Here is a 16,408-nt window from a genome sequence, read left to right on the forward strand (position 1 = left end):
TCACATATGGCAAAGGCCTTCATGTCTATGACAGCCATAACAGAAATCATGAAGAAAATCCATGCAATATGCTGCAATTTCACCACTTCTCTATAGTTCCAGAACTGAAAATGCAGAATAGCAGAAATATTGCGAGATCAATATCTCTTACCTCGTTGATTGGATAACAAATCCGTTCGGTCAATGTTGAGAGAAGGTTGGAAGGAACAACATAGTCAAAAATGAGAATAATCCAACGGTGGACGGAGTAGATGTAGCTCCGACAGCACCACTCTCTCTCTTTCTCTCTTTTCTCTCTCTTAGGTGGCGGCCCTTTTCAACAAATTTCCTCTTTTATTGCTGATTTCCCTATGATCTCATCCTTAAAACCACCATCACCAATATCATCAACATCCTCCCCAATATCCGCATAATCAATCCACCTTGGCCTCTTAGCCCCACTGTCATTGTTTGATTTCAGTTCAGCCCCAACCTTTCTCATGTCTTGGGTGCATGTTCCAGCTACATTACCATGTTTTCCCACCTTCTCAAGTCTGCCATTCCCCACCATGAAATTCATTATTTTCATCATCTTTGTCATGGCTTGCATTTGGAAATTAAGTTCTACATCGGGAAGGGGTGGTGTGTTGTTTTGATCTAACATGAGAGTACCTGTAAAAATTGGTTAGTGGTAAAAACAAAATCCTGACATCGCTTGTATTTCGGTTAGACACTCTTAATATCCTCACACCTGTCGTCTCATCTTCTTGCGCAACTGAAACCAACACCAAATAGAACCAACTTGGCAGCACAATCCAAATATATATATATGACTCAAGAGGCAATAAAAACTAGAAAAAAGCAAAACAAAACTGCAATAATAGTCTCGCGAGTAGCAAGCGAGTCTATTCAAAATACGAACGAAACTGAAGACTCGAATAAAAATAGAAATGAAATATGCAAAAAATGATGAAACAGCACCCAAATATGTTGGATATGTAGAAAATATACTGCAAAAAATGAAAACAACAGAAAAAAAAGAGAATTTTAAAAGTCTGAATCTGGAACCTATAGTAAATGAAATCCAATTGAGCTACAATTTCAGATATACTGATATCAACCCAAATAGCTAGAATATAAAGTTTGAGCAATTTTTGATAAGGTTTGATATACTGACGCAAAAACATTATGAATCAGACCTGATTAGACTCGAAATTAAAAACCAAAGGAAACTATATCCAATTGACACCAAACTTAATATGTGATTCGACTAGGACTCAACTAATAGGAGTATCAAATTTAAGCTAATTCTGAGTTGATAAGGTCCCATCTTCCCTTGTTAAGTTTTCTGCAGCAGAAACCAATAAACATCTTTTTGAACGATTTTGTTCGTTCTTTCTTCCTTTTTTTTTGCTACTGATATATTTTGGACTGTAACCAAATTTTTTTTAATTTTTTTTATATGTTGCAAAATCAAAGAGAAGAAGAAAATTGGAAACTAAGGATTTTTTGCGGAAACAACAAAAAACGAAAATTTCAGAAGGATATTGATGCGAACCTCGTGATCATGTTGTCACGCAACCCACACGCAAAGACACCAATTCCTGGAAAGCCAAGTAAATCAGGTTTGATAGAAGTGTGACACAAAGATAACTTGTACCTAGGCACCAGCACTATTGAAAATGGAGACCCCCACTCAACGAATGTTGATTCGCGAACAAGAATAAGGATGACGCCACAAAAATAGTTGTTCTTCGATAAGTTGTTTTTCAGTTCTTTAGAGAACCATGGAATGGAGATTATCTCACCAACACACACACACAAACTGCGGCAAACAAGAAGTTTTATTAATATGAATTCTTTAGCCTTACATGTCTGCTTATGCCCTTATTTATAGTGACTCCACACTAAAATAAACCCTAATAGACCCCTTATGTGGACTTATATAATGTCCACTTACAATTAAACCCAAATAATATAAATAAACCTTAAATTAAGAAGAAAATAATAGTAACAAATGTGGAGCAAATAATAGTTTTATTTTCCATACAGGTCTATTGGGCATCTCTCTTTCTCTTACCTGGGCAAGTAATTAAAAATGTGGAGCAAATTATGAAATCCTTTCTTTGGTCAGGTTCAGATATGAGAACTACTGGGGCTAAAGTGGCGTTTGTGATTAGGTATGTCTTCCAAAAAAGGAGGGGGGGCTAGGAATAAAAAGGATAACGGAATGGAACAAGATTGCTTTGTTGAAACACATTTGGAACCTGTGCAATGACTCAGATGGCTCAATATGGTCTACTTGGATCAGATCCAATCTGTTGCGAGGTAGGAATTTCTGGACAATCAAGACGCCACAGAATTGCTCTTGGGCTTGGGGAAAGATTCTAAAGCTCAGATCCTTAGCATGGCCGAAGATGAAGTACATCATAGGAGATGGAATGGTTTCTTTATGTTCTGATCATTGCCAATAACCTTTACCACCATAGGAGAATGGTCTGATATACCCTAAGGCAAAAATCTCGCTTCCGATAATGGAAAGTTCAAATTCCACTTCTCATTGACAAGCACTCTATCTAGTTTCTGCATAATCAGATTCTCGGGACATTGGTTCAACCAAGTATAATGCATACCTGAATACCGAAGATCATCTACTTTCGCTTCTCAAATACATGTATCCAATCTGTCCATAGTACCAGCCCACATAGTAGACCCTCCTAACCTGTCCGACTGGTTGCGGATAGCATTAAAGTCACCCATAAGAATCCACGTGGTTGACTCACATCCATCACTACGACTCACTATATCAGACCATAATGCCTCACGTAAGGAAGCATTATTGTCTCCATAAATAATTGAAGTATTGAAACTGATTTTGGTAGCTAATATAGTGACAGAAACATGAATAGCCTGGTCTGACATTCGAACAACATCCACCTTCACCATATCAGCATTCCAACAAACCCAAATACAACCACGACAAGAGAAATCATAATTATACAAGAAGGACCAAGAACACAGAAGAAGTTTAGAAACATTATCTTTATTCTTGTCTTTAACTCGAGTTTCAACCAAACCAAAAAAAGCTATCCTCTCTTGATGGATGAGTCGACGTAATTCTGAATGCTTTATAGGATCATTCAAACCTCTAATATTCCAACATCCAATAATCATAGGAAAATGGAGAGGAGTACAAACAGCAACACAAAGATTACCTTGACGTGCCTCCTTGAGAGGAGCCAGATTTCTGATTCTTCTTTGAAGAGGCTTTTGAACCCCTTTTCTTTTTCTCTAGAGAGTCTCTAGCCTTAATAGCTAACTGATTAACAGTTTCCCTTTCGGTGGAATTCAGGGTTTGAGGGGTTGTCAGGATCGTTGACGTTAACTCCTTATCGGTTTGTTCCCCATTTGTATCACCTCCCATTGCGTCCATATCTTGATCTAAAGCAGTACTTGCAGCCCCTTGCTCCTGTTTCATGTCTTCTCGTAAACTCTTCAAGACAAGAGGAGAGGAAGGAGTTTCATCTTCATGACAACCAGCATTGCACACATCTGATGTCGCATGATCATTCATATTACAATCAGACATATGTATACCAGATGTTGAACAACCATTCTCATTACAATTACCCACTTTAGATGCCAAGGGAGCATTCTCCCCACTCACAGAACCCTTGTTTCGTTTACCAACTACCTGCCACTAAAACTGATTCGGCTTGTTATCCGCAGATTTAGAGTTAATAGCTCCTAGATTCCTCTTACCCTCTGCCACCACTTTAAGATTATCAATGTTATTAGTAGCACATAGCGCTGTGGTGTGTCCAAAGACATTGCAATTACTGCACTTCGACGGTATCCATTCGTATTTAGCTGAAATTGTTATGAATAACCCATTTGGATAGCGAAGATCATATTCCTTAACCAATGTCTTCGAAGCATCTATCTCAACGCAAACTCTTGCGTAACTAAGCCTTTTACGCAACAATATCGTATGATCCGCATGAAGGGGGACTCCAATAGCACTCGCTACACAGCTCAACCCCTTAATAGTCCAATACTTGAGAGGGACATTATACAGCCTAACCCATACCGGAACTCTTGCCAAATCATCTTTCAAAAATTGCATGTTCGGTTGCCAACGTTTAAGCACCAAAGGCTTGTTTGCCATGTGTCATGGGGCTCTTTCCAGCACATTAGTGGCATGATCAACCGAATCAAAGGTGAAGATGAAGAAGCCATTATCCGAAGACAAAACTTCTGATAGACCGTAGGAGCTCCATATTCTTTTGGTAATAGAATTAACCTTGGGATACGGTAATTTCTGCCCCACAAAATGACCAACTAGGGTGGATTTCCAAAATTCGCAGCCATCTTCAAACACATCAAGTGGAGGAGCTACTGTCACACGACCATCAGTCATAGTAGGGGGAGCAAAGTGCAGATTACGGACTGAACTAATGTCATGGGTCTTGCTACCCTCATTGTCATCAACATCAGAACCCTTCAAAGCATTTAAAAAATTCAATTTGGGTCTAATTTTAGTTGTTCTTATTGATGAGACCCTACCTTCACCTCATCAACTTTAGAACCCAACACATGGTTCATTTCTGGAACAACATTAGAAGCTTGGACAGTAGAGGGTTTCTCTATCCTAGCATCAGAATCAGCTTGAAACTGAGAAATCCTCATCCCATGGCTATTCAACATATCTTGCAGTTCTAATCTTAATGTATGTCCAGACTTAACTTGATTGTGTTGTTCAATGTGAGAGCTAACCATTGGAACATTTTCCACAGAAGAACATAGAGACACATTATGGTAGCACACAAATACAAGAGAGAGCAAAATTCTAATAAGATAAACTGAGTCCAAGAAGCAACCTAAGCTCAGAAATAACAGAATTACGAGGCCAATATCTCCCAGCACACTGATTGTAACAAAAATCCGTTCGGTCAAGACGTAGAGTAGGTTCCAAAGAACAACATACTCAAATATGGTGACGATCCAACGGTGAAAAAAGGAGATCAAGCTACGACAAACCACTCTGAAACTAGCAAGAAAAATGAAACTTTTCCAAAGAACTGTGATTTAATCTTCACATATGGCAAAGGCCTTCATGTCTATGACAGCCATAACAGAAATCATGAAGAAAATCAAATATGCTGCAATTTCAATATCCTGATAGGTCTTGAAATCCTTTCGGGGCTATTCTGCAAGATGAGTGCCAACCAAGAATTCAAGTTCCGCTGGAGATGCAAGAAGGAAAAAATTTCTCATCTTTGTTTTGCTGACGACTTGATGATTTTTAGCAACGCAGATGTAAACTCAATTCGTATGATCAGAACTGTGCTCACAAAGTTTCAAGACCTATCAGGTCTGTATCCAAATCCAAACAAAAGTGACATCTTCTTGAGCGGTGTGTTAAATGTTGAGAAGGAGCAAATTATTCATATTCTTGGGTTTAAAGAGGGGGAGCTCCCTATGAAATATTTGGGAGTACCTCTTCTCTCGTCCAGACTAAAGGTTGTTTATTGTAAGGGCCTCGTGGATCGAATCACCTCTAAAGTTCGACATTGGACTTGTAGAACACTCTCGTATGTAGGACGGGTATAACTGATTAATTCAGTTTTATTTTCCATACAAGTCTATTGGGCATCTCTCTTTCTGTTACCTGGGCAAGTAATTAAAAATGTGGAGCAAATTATGAAATCCTTTCTTTGGTCAGGTTCAGATATGAGAACTACTGGGGCTAAAGTGGCTTGGGATCAGGTATGTCTTCCAAAAAAGGAGGGGGGCTAGGAATAAAACGGATAACAGAATGGAACAAGATTGCTTTGTTGAAACACATTTGGAACCTGTGCAATGACTCAGATGGCTCAATATGGTCTACTTGGATCAGATCCAATCTGTTGCGAGGTAGGAATTTCAGGACAATCAAGACGCCACAGAATTGCTCTTGGGCTTGGGGAAAGATTCTAAAGCTCAGATCCTTAGCATGGCCGAAGATGAAGTACATCATAGGAGATGGAATGACAACCTCAAAGAAAAATAAGAGAGAGGAGAGAGAGAGAGAGAGAGAAAAGAGAGAAAGAGAGAGAGAGTGGTGCTGTCGGAGCTACATCTACTCCATCCACCGTTGGATTATTCTCATTTTTTACTATGTTGTTCCTTCCAACCTTCTCTCAACATTGACCGAACGGATTTGTTATCCAATCAATGAGGTAAGAGATATTGATCTCGCAATATTTCTACTATTCTGCATTTTCAGTTCTTGAACTATAGAGAAGTGGTGAAATTGCAGCATATTGCATGGATTTTCTTCATGATTTCTGTTATGGCTGTCATAGACATGAAGGCCTTTGCCATATGTGAAGATTAAATCACAGTTCTTTGGAAAAGTTTCAATTTTCTTGCTAGTTCCAGAGTGGTTTGTCGTAGCTTGATCTCCTTTGTTCACCGTTGGATCGTTACCATATTTGAGTATGTTGTTCTTCGGAACCTACTCTACGTCTTGACCGAACAGATTTTTGTTACAATCAGTGTGCTGGGAGATATTGGCCTCGTAATTCTGTTATTTCTGAGCTTAGGTTGCTTCTTGGACTCAGTTTATCTTATTAGAATTTTGCTCTCTCTAATATTTGTATGCTACCATAATGTCTCTATGTTCTTCTGTGGAAAATGTTCCAATGGTTAGCTCTCACATTGAACAACATAATCAAGTTAAGTCTGGACATACATTAAGATTAGAACTGCAAGATATGTTGAATAGCCATGGGATGAGGATTTCTCAGTTTCAAGCTGATTCTGATGCTAGTATAGAGAAACACTCTACTGCCCAAGCTTCTAATGTTGTTCCAGAAATGAACCATGTGTTGGGTTCTAAAGTTGATGAGGTGAAGGTAGGGTCTCATCAACAAGAACAACTAAAACCTAGACCCAAATTGAATTTTTTAAATGCTTTGAAGGGTTCTGGTGTTGATGACAATGAGGGTAGCAAGACCCTTGGCATTACTTCAGTCCGTAATCTGCACTTTGCTCCCCCTACTATGACTGATGGTCGTGTGACAGTAGCTCCTCCTCTTGATGTGTTTGAAGATGGCTGTGAATTTTGGAAATCCACCCTAGTTGGTCATTTTGTGGGGCAGAAATTACCGTATCCCGTGGTTAATTCTATTGCCAAAAGAATATGGAGCTCCTACGGTCTATCAGAAGTTTTGTCTTCGGATAATGGCTTCTTCATCTTCACCTTTGATTCGGTTGATCATGCCATTAATGTGCTGGAAAGAGCCCTATGGCACATGGCAAACAGGCCTTTGGTGCTTAAACGTTGGCAACCGAACATGCAATTTTTGAAAGATGATTTGGCAAGAGTTCCGGTATGGATTAAGCTGTATAATGTCCCTCTCGAGTATTGGACTATTAAGGGGCTGAGCTGTGTAGCGAGTGCTATTGGAGTCCCCCTTCATGCGGATCATACGACATTGTTGCGTAAAAGGCTTAGTTACGCAAGAGTTTGCGTTGAGATAGATGCTTCGAAGACGTTGGTTAAGGAATATGATCTTCGCTGTCCAAATGGGTTATTCATAACAATTTCAGCTGAATACGAATGGATACCGTCGAAGTGCAGTAATTGCAATGTCTTTGGACACACCACAGCGCTATGTGCTACTAATAACATTGATAATCTTAAAGTGGTGGCAGAGGGTAAGAGGAATCTAGGAGCTATGAACTCTAAATCTGCGGATAACAAGCCGAATCAGTTTCAGTGGCAGGTAGTTGGTAAACGAAACAAGGGTTCTGTGAGTGGGGAGAATGCTCCCTTGGCATCTAAAGTGGGTAATTGTGATGAGAATGGTTGTTCAACATCTGGTATACATATGCCTGATTGTAATATGAATGATCATGCGACATCAGATGTGTGCAATGCTGGTTGTCATGAAGATGAAAATCCTTCCTCTCCTCTTGTCTTGAAGAGTTTACGAGAAGACATGAAACAGGAGCAAGGGGCTGCAAGTACTGCTTTAGATCAAGATATGGACGCAATGGGAGGTGATACAGATGGGGAACCAACCGATATCATGACAACCCCTCAAACCCTGAATTCCACCGAAAGGGAAACTGTTAATCAGTTAGCTATTAAGGCTAGAGACTCTCTAGAGAAAAAGCAAAGGGGTTCAAAAGCCTCTTCAAAGAAGAATCAGAAATCTGGCTCCTCTCCAGGAGGCACGTCAAGGTAATCTTTGTGTTGTTGTTTGTACTCCTCTCTATTTTCCTATGATTATTGGATGTTGGAATATTAGAGGTTTGAATGATCCTATAAAGCATTCAGAATTGCGTAGACTCATCCATCAAGAGAGGATAGCTTTTTTTGGTTTGGTTGAAACTCGAGTTAAAGACAAGAATAAAGATAATGTTTCTAAACTTCTTCTGCGTTCTTGGTCCTTCTTGTATAATTATGATTTCTCTTGTCGTGGTCGTATTTGGGTTTGTTGGAATGCTGATACGGTGAAGGTGGATGTTGTTGGAATGTCAGACCAGGCTATTCATGTTTCTGTCACTATATTAGCTACCAAAATCAGTTTCAATACTTCAATTATTTATGGAGACAACAATGCTTCCTTACGTGAGGCATTATGGGCTGATATAGTGAGTCGTAGTGATGGATGGGAGTCAACCCCGTGGATTCTTATGGGTGACTTTAATGCTATCCGCAACCAGTCGGACAGGTTAGGAGGCTCTACTACGTGGGCTGGTACTATGGACAGATTGGATACATGTATTCGAGAAGCGAAAGTAGATGATCTTCGGTATTCAGGTATGCATTATACTTGGTCGAACCAATGTCCCGAGAATTTGATTATGCGAAAACTAGATAGAGTGCTTGTCAATGAGAAGTGGAATCTGAACTTTCCATTATCGGAAGCGAGATTTTTGCCTTCGGGTATGTCAGACCATTCTCCTATGGTGGTAAAGGTTATTGGCAATGATCAGAACATAAAGAAACCATTCAGATTCTTTGATATGTGGATGGATCATGACGAGTTCATGCCCTTGGTGAAGAAGGTATGGGATCAGAATTCAGGGGGTTGTCCAATGTATCAGCTGTGTTGCAAACTAAGAAAGCTAAAGCAAGAATTGAAACTTTTCAATATGGCTCACTTCTCCAACATTTCAGATAGAGTTAAAGATGCAAAAAACAAAATGGATAAGGCTCAACAGGCTCTGCATACAGCGCATGACAATCCAATTTTGTGCATGCGAGAAAGGGATGCTGTTCGTAAATACACTTCTACCGTCAGGGATGAAGAGAGTTTTTTCAAACAGAAGGCAAGGATACAATGGCTTAGCTTGGGGGATCAGAATACTAGCTACTTTCACAAATCAGTAAATGGAAGACAGAATAGAAATAAGCTTCTATCACTTACAAGGGAGGATGGAGAGGTTGTCGAAGGACACGAGGCAGTCAAATCAGAAGTAATTGCATACTTCCATCGTGTGTTAGGAGTGGATCAGATGCCTAGGGTTCTGAACGAGGAAGTGATGGACTCGGCAATTAACTTGAAACTGTCCTCAACGCAACAGCATCTACTCGCACAAGATGTAACAAGGGAGGAGATTAAGCATGCTATGTTTAGTTTGAAGAACAACAAAGCCCCTGGTCCGGATGGCTTTAACGCAGGTTTCTTCAAAAGAATGTGGCACATAGTTGGGGAAGATGTAATCAACGCTGTTAGATCCTTCTTTCAGACTCGTAGAATGCTTAAAGAAATGAATGCTACATCCATTTCCCTTATTCCTAAAGTTGCTAATCCTACAAGGTTGACAGATTTTCGTCCTATATCTTGCTGCAATACAGTGTACAAATGCATCGCTAAGATTCTAGCTGGGAGAATCAAAGTTGTTTTGCCATCCTTAGTTGGTCCATATCAGTCTGCTTTTATCTCAGGACGGAGAATCAGTGATAACATTCTTTTGTCTCAGGAACTAATGAAAAGCTATCATAAATCTACGGGACCTGCTCGTTGTGCTATGAAAGTTGATCTGATGAAGGCTTATGACTCGGTGCGGTGGGATTTCGTTGACGCCATGTTAATAAAAATGGGATTCCCTAGAACAGTCATTGATTGGATCATGGTTTGTGTTACATCATGTCAATTCTCTATCAACGTCAATGGTGAGCTTGCAGGTTACTTTCAAGGGGGAAGAGGGCTGAGACAAGGGGATCCATTGTCGCCATATTTGTTTGTCCTATGTATGGAAATCCTTTCGGGGCTATTCTGCAAGATGAGTGCCAACCAAGAATTCAAGTTCCACTGGAGATGCAAGAAGGACAAAATTTCTCATCTTTGCTTTGCGGATGACTTGATGATTTTTAGCAACGGGGATGTAAACTCAATTCGTATGATCAGAACTGTGCTCACAAAGTTTCAAGACCTATCAGGTCTGTATCCAAATCCAAACAAAAGTGACATCTTCTTGAGCGGTGTGTTAAATGCTGAGAGGGAGCAAATTATTCATATTCTTGGGTTTAGAGAGGGGGAGCTCCCTATGAAATATTTGGGAGTACCTCTTCTCTCGTCCAGACTAAAGGCTGTTTATTGTAAGGGCCTCGTGGATCGAATCACCTCTAAAGTTCGACATTGGACTTGTAGAACACTCTCGTATGCAGGACGGGTATAACTGATTAATTCAGTTTTATTTTCCATACAAGTCTATTGGGCATCTCTCTTTCTCTTACCTGGGCAAGTAATTAAAAATGTGGAGCAAATTATGAAATCCTTTCTTTGGTCAGGTTCAGATATGAGAACTACTGGGGCTAATGTGGCTTGGGATCAGGTATGTCTTCTAAAAAAGGAGGGGGGGCTAGGAATAAAACGGATAACAGAATGGAACAAGATTGCTTTGTTGAAACACATTTGGAACCTGTGCAATGACTCAGATGGCTCAATATGGTCTACTTGGATCAGATCCAATCTGTTGCGAGGTAGGAATTTCTGGACAATCAAGACGCCACAGAATTGCTCTTGGGCTTGGGGAAAGATTCTAAAGCTCAGATCCTTAGCATGGCCGAAGATGAAGTACATCATAGGAGATGGAATGACAACCTCTCTATGGTTTGAAAATTGGCATCCTCACAGCCCACTCGCGGATTCTTACGGGGAAAGATTCATCTATGATTCAGGTATGGCCAAGAACGCGAAGGTGAATGTGCTAATTCATAACTCAGAATGGAAAACTCCTACCACCCAAGCTATTGGCTGGCACCCCATTATAGAAGCTATTCCTTCCAATTCTAATCCTAAGATGGGGCAAAAGGATGAGATAGTTTGGTTGGATTCGCCAAATCACAGATTCTCGATCAAAGTAGCTTGGGAACAACTAAGACGTCATCGTCAGATGGTTGAATGGCATGACATTGTGTGGTTCAAGAATGCTGTTCCAAGACATTCATTTCTTCTATGGATGGCTGTCCAATAGAAACTCACAACTCAAGATAAACTTCATCGGTTTGGTATACATGGTTCCAATAGATGCTCGCTCTGTCTCCGCAACAATGAGGATCACAACCACTTGTTCTTTGAATGCTCCTATACTAAAGCAATCTGGTGGGATGTTTGTGACAGATGCGACATTCCAAGAATGACAAAAGGCTGGGATGAATGGATTCGATGGGCCACTGTCTCTTGGCATGGCAAGAGTTTCGTCAATTTTTCTCGTAAACTGAGTTTTGCAGCTACAGTGTATCATGTATGGCAAGAACGGAATGCAAGGATCTTTGCTGGAATGTCTAGAACTTCGAATTTGGTCTTTAATCAAATCGAATGTATCATTCGTGATAAGCTTGATTTGATGAGGAATGTTGCACCAACAAATGAAAACAAAAGGATCCAACGAGCTTGGAGGGTGAATACCATAGATTCTTAATTTGTTAGTTAGCTGGTTGTATTGGTTTCCCTAACGAATCTAGTGAGGTTTCAGTTTTATGGTCGGTGGCTAGCCTGTAACCATCTGTTGTTTTATGTTTCTGTTATCATTGTAAATCTGGGGTATGCCCCTTATAATGTTTGTATCTTCTTCTTTTAATACATACGTCAACTTACCAAAAAAAAAATAATTAAAAACTTAGCATGCAAGAAATTTATGATTAATGTAACTTTGAACAAGGAAAAGGAAATTTAAATTTTTTTTGTAAAATCCCTATTTAAGATTTAAAATTTATAAATCTAGGTTAAATAGTGTAATTATTAATTGAAAATCATAAAGTAGGGAGAAAATATTGTGAATGAGAATGAATATTCCCAGGAGATTAATTTAAATTTCAAATGAGATAAAATAATAAATTTGTATGCAAAATATTAACTACTAAAAAATTGCATAAATTTCTTGATCGATTAAAATAATAATTTAAGGAGAAAAATTTGTAAGTTTTGATTGGTATTATTCATAAAATAAAGGGAATTCTCAAATAAATTAATGCATGATCCTTTATGTGAGAAAAATTAATTTTTGATATAAACCACACGGACCATCATATTAGGATTGAAAGTGGTAAAACCTCTAAGGAAAATTTTATGATAATCATGAAAAGGAATCTCCAATGAATTAGTCTAAGACCCATGATGATTTAAGTAAATTATATGATATGTGAAATTCAGATTTTTGATGTAAATTTACTAACTATCTAATTTTACAATCTTAGACATATATATCAATTCGACTGTTAGATTTAGTTGAAACTTTACGAGGGGTTTTTTGATTTATATATATATATATATATTCGGATTAAAACTTCAGGACAACCAGAGCTTGGAAAATTCCAAAAATCAGGCAATGACTAGTCGGTACAACAAACTAAATTAGAATTGGGAGGGGAAAAATTAGGAAGGGGAAAAATCCAATTTAAGATGAGCTGTCTTGGTTGAATTTTCTAGGCTTTGGTCAGAGGCTATTGCCTGAGAGGGAAAGGGTTATAGTGAACACTTGCACGCCATCTCGTGTAGTGAATACCGTACATCTCATCCAGTCTCAGAAAAAAAACTGAACCTGCTATTTGGCTAACAGATCTTGGTCCCTGCCTATCACCGGGACGTGTGATGCAGAGGCTTCCATCCCAAGGACGGACTGGGAAGTTATTCCCCTTCAACTTGACTAGCTTAATCACCTAAAGCCTATGAATGAATCGTGACTGTATCCACGTCACATTCGACGGTCGATTAATTAAATTGGCTTATTTGAATGCTGAAAAACCGACTTTTCGATGCTTGAAGTATGGTGACACTAAACTAAAACGTTCATAAAACGAAAAATGGATTTAGCCAAACGATCGTAGATTTGAGTTTTCGCGTACGCCCTAGTTACTCACTTTCCTCCCTTTCTTTTTTATTGATTGGAAGGTGGAGGTCCCTGCTCGTATTAGCTGTGGATCTCGAATGGTTGGGCCTGTCCTAGACAAAATCACTGGTCTCTAGTGCTGATGTGACTGTGCTTGACTTAGGCTTTGGCTCTGCTCTTGTGGGTAGTCTTGCGTATCAGAAGTTGCCTCCTTTCGACTATTTTTTTAATTGGCAAAGAAAAGACAAAATATTCTTGCCTATAAAAAGAATGGGGTGACTGATGTACTTGCTTTGCCTTCAGCCTTGCTCTTGATGCCCTGTACAATCTAATCTATCAGGAGATCACGTCGTCTTGCTCAGTCAGGAGCTGATGGTCTAATAGAGGCATAAGAAGAGCAAGAATCTATTATGCCTTTCGCTAGTAGCCATGGTAGTTCCATTTCTTCATCTTTTCTTTAAACAAATAAGAGTTACACATGAAAATGGTTGGTATATGGAGTATTGAGTTGAATTTAAGGGAGGAAAGCATGATCTAAGTGGTTTAAAAGGGAAAAAAAATCATATTTAGGGTCGGTGAACATAGTGAAAGAAAATGATGAATTTAAGAAGATGGGTGTAAACACCTAACAAAAAAAAAGTAAAGCGAAAAATGACTCCATCGTTGTTGCCGGTTCAAAAGGTGCCAGCAACACAGTTTTCATTAACAATTTCTAAGTTGGCAGCAACTTAGTTTTCGTTGATGATTTCTGAGCCAACAAAAGCTGTGTGCGGTGATGAATCCATACGCCAACTGTGAAAGCAATTTTATTAACGATTTCTGAGTTGGCAGCGACTCAATTTTTATAGATGTTTTCTGATTTAACGAATCCATGCATTTTGTAAAACTCGAAAAAAAAATTTAGTCTTTGGTCGACCAATATTAGGAAGAATTTAAAGATACAAACCGGCCAGTCTTAGAGAAAATCTTGGAGGATGAGGGTCGACCTATCCTAAGGGACAATTGGAATAGAAACCAGCCTAGGATAACCCAAAAGAGGGATAAGGACATCCTTGACTAGCACTCAAACACCCCTACCTCATTAAAGATGGGGTATAAATGCAAGAGTGAGAGAGAAGGTAACCCTTCCTCTTCCCAAAAACCGACTGCAGCATCTATGTGCTCAGTTACATGCTCTTGCTTCTTTCCCTCTTTCCCAAAGAAAACTTGACAAAACCCCAGCTGCATGTAAACCTTCTTGGGTGCTGAGTGTGAAGAGAGTTAGAACAAAGGAGAGAAAACCATGAAAGGAAAGTGAGTTGGAAGGGCCAGCTGCAATCAACAGAGGAAGAAAAGGAGAAAACTAAGATTTGAGGGAAGAACCATACCACCAAAACCTGCTCAAAAGTTATCTAAAAACATGACTTAAGACCAATATCCTTCCCTTGGCACACCAGATTTCAGACAAAAAGGAAGGGATGAAAACTCAAAAATGAAAGGGGTAGAGTTATTGCTCCTTAACTCAAGGAATCTTAACTAATGCACAAACCTAAGTAGAACAAAGGGTGAATGAACACATGCATAGACCGTTACCCAAGAAATACGAATGATTTTGAATGCATGAATCTAGGGGGAGGGTCGACCATAATGAGGGTCGGGCAATATGTGTTATGTGATGAAATGCAAAGATGATGACCTTGTTAGAGTTGTTTGATCATGTGAAACTAAAACAGAAAATTGTACGTGTTAATGACATAATTTTTGCATGTGTTTGAAGAAATGGTGTGAAAATGTGTTAGAAGCATGTAATGAACAAAATTGTGACCTTGTTGAACCTTTAGAAGGATGTTTGAGCTGAAACAGAATTCATGTTGAAGTTAATGCTTTGAATCTGTCATGTAAATTACAAAATTGCATGGTTATAAACCAAGTGAATCTGTCATAAAATTATAGCATGTAATGATGTGAACCTCGTGATCACATGGTCACGCAACCTACACCAAAGACACCAATTCCTAGAAAACCCAGTAAATCAGGTTTGACAGAAGTGTGATATAAAGATAACTTGTACCTAGGCACCATCACTATTGGAAACGGAGACCCCTACCTAACGAATATTGATTCGCGAACGAGAAGTATAAGGATGACGCCACGAAGACAGTTGTTCTTCGATAAGTCGTTTTCAGTTCTTTAAAGAACCAAGAAAGGGAGATTATCCCATCAACACACAATAAGTGCAGCAAAGAAGTTTATTGATTTGAAAGTTGCGTAACCTTACATGTTTGATTATGCCGTTATTTATACTGACTCTAGACTACTCTTCTCTTTCTTCTATTTTTTTCTTGTTAATTCCTTGCCTGCCAGTGTTTATTTTTACCTATAACCCTAAATCTTGGATGGGTTCTTGAAATTTGGTGTTTCTTTCTTGATCTGTAAAAATAGATACCAAAACTCCCTCCCTTCTCTCTTCACGGTAGTTGCAGATCTGTTTTTGACAAGAAGAGTAGTATTTATGCTTTATAATTATTCTTATTTGCATTTAGACCCTATTTTCTTTAAATGTATTCGTTTTGCCCCCACTTCTTTTTAGTTTAGTTTATTTTTTTTAATTTAATCCAGCCTTGATTATTTTTCCTAATGCTACAAGCATAAAAATTCAGCAATTTATTCTTCTAAGTAAGGAAGTTGGCCATATCTTAGGAAGACTATTTAATGCTTTTCCTAACTTAGGAAGGAAAGTAATTAAATCAGCAACAAAGGAGGAAAATTGTTTTCTTATTTGTTCAAGTTAAACAATGAAATCTAAGCTAATTAAGCACATCAAGGGAGGCAGCAACACAAATTTTCCAAATCAGATTTTTCCTAGTTTATTTAAGACTTCTTAATGGTGACAAATCTGATTCTAGCATATTTAGCATGATAAGTTTCGGATTTTTATTATTTTCTTCTTAGTTTTTGGGTTATTATTACTTATTTGGGTCAATTGTAAGTGAGCTTCATATAAGTCCACCTAAGGGGGCTCCATTAGGGTTTCTTTAAGTCTAGAGTCAGTATAAATAACGGCATAATCAAACATGTAAGGTTACGCAACTTTCAAATCAATAAACTTCTTTGCTGC

The sequence above is a fragment of the Populus nigra genome, chromosome 7, assembly GCF_951802175.1.
Source record: "Populus nigra chromosome 7, ddPopNigr1.1, whole genome shotgun sequence".
Classification (NCBI taxonomy): domain Eukaryota; kingdom Viridiplantae; phylum Streptophyta; class Magnoliopsida; order Malpighiales; family Salicaceae; genus Populus; species Populus nigra.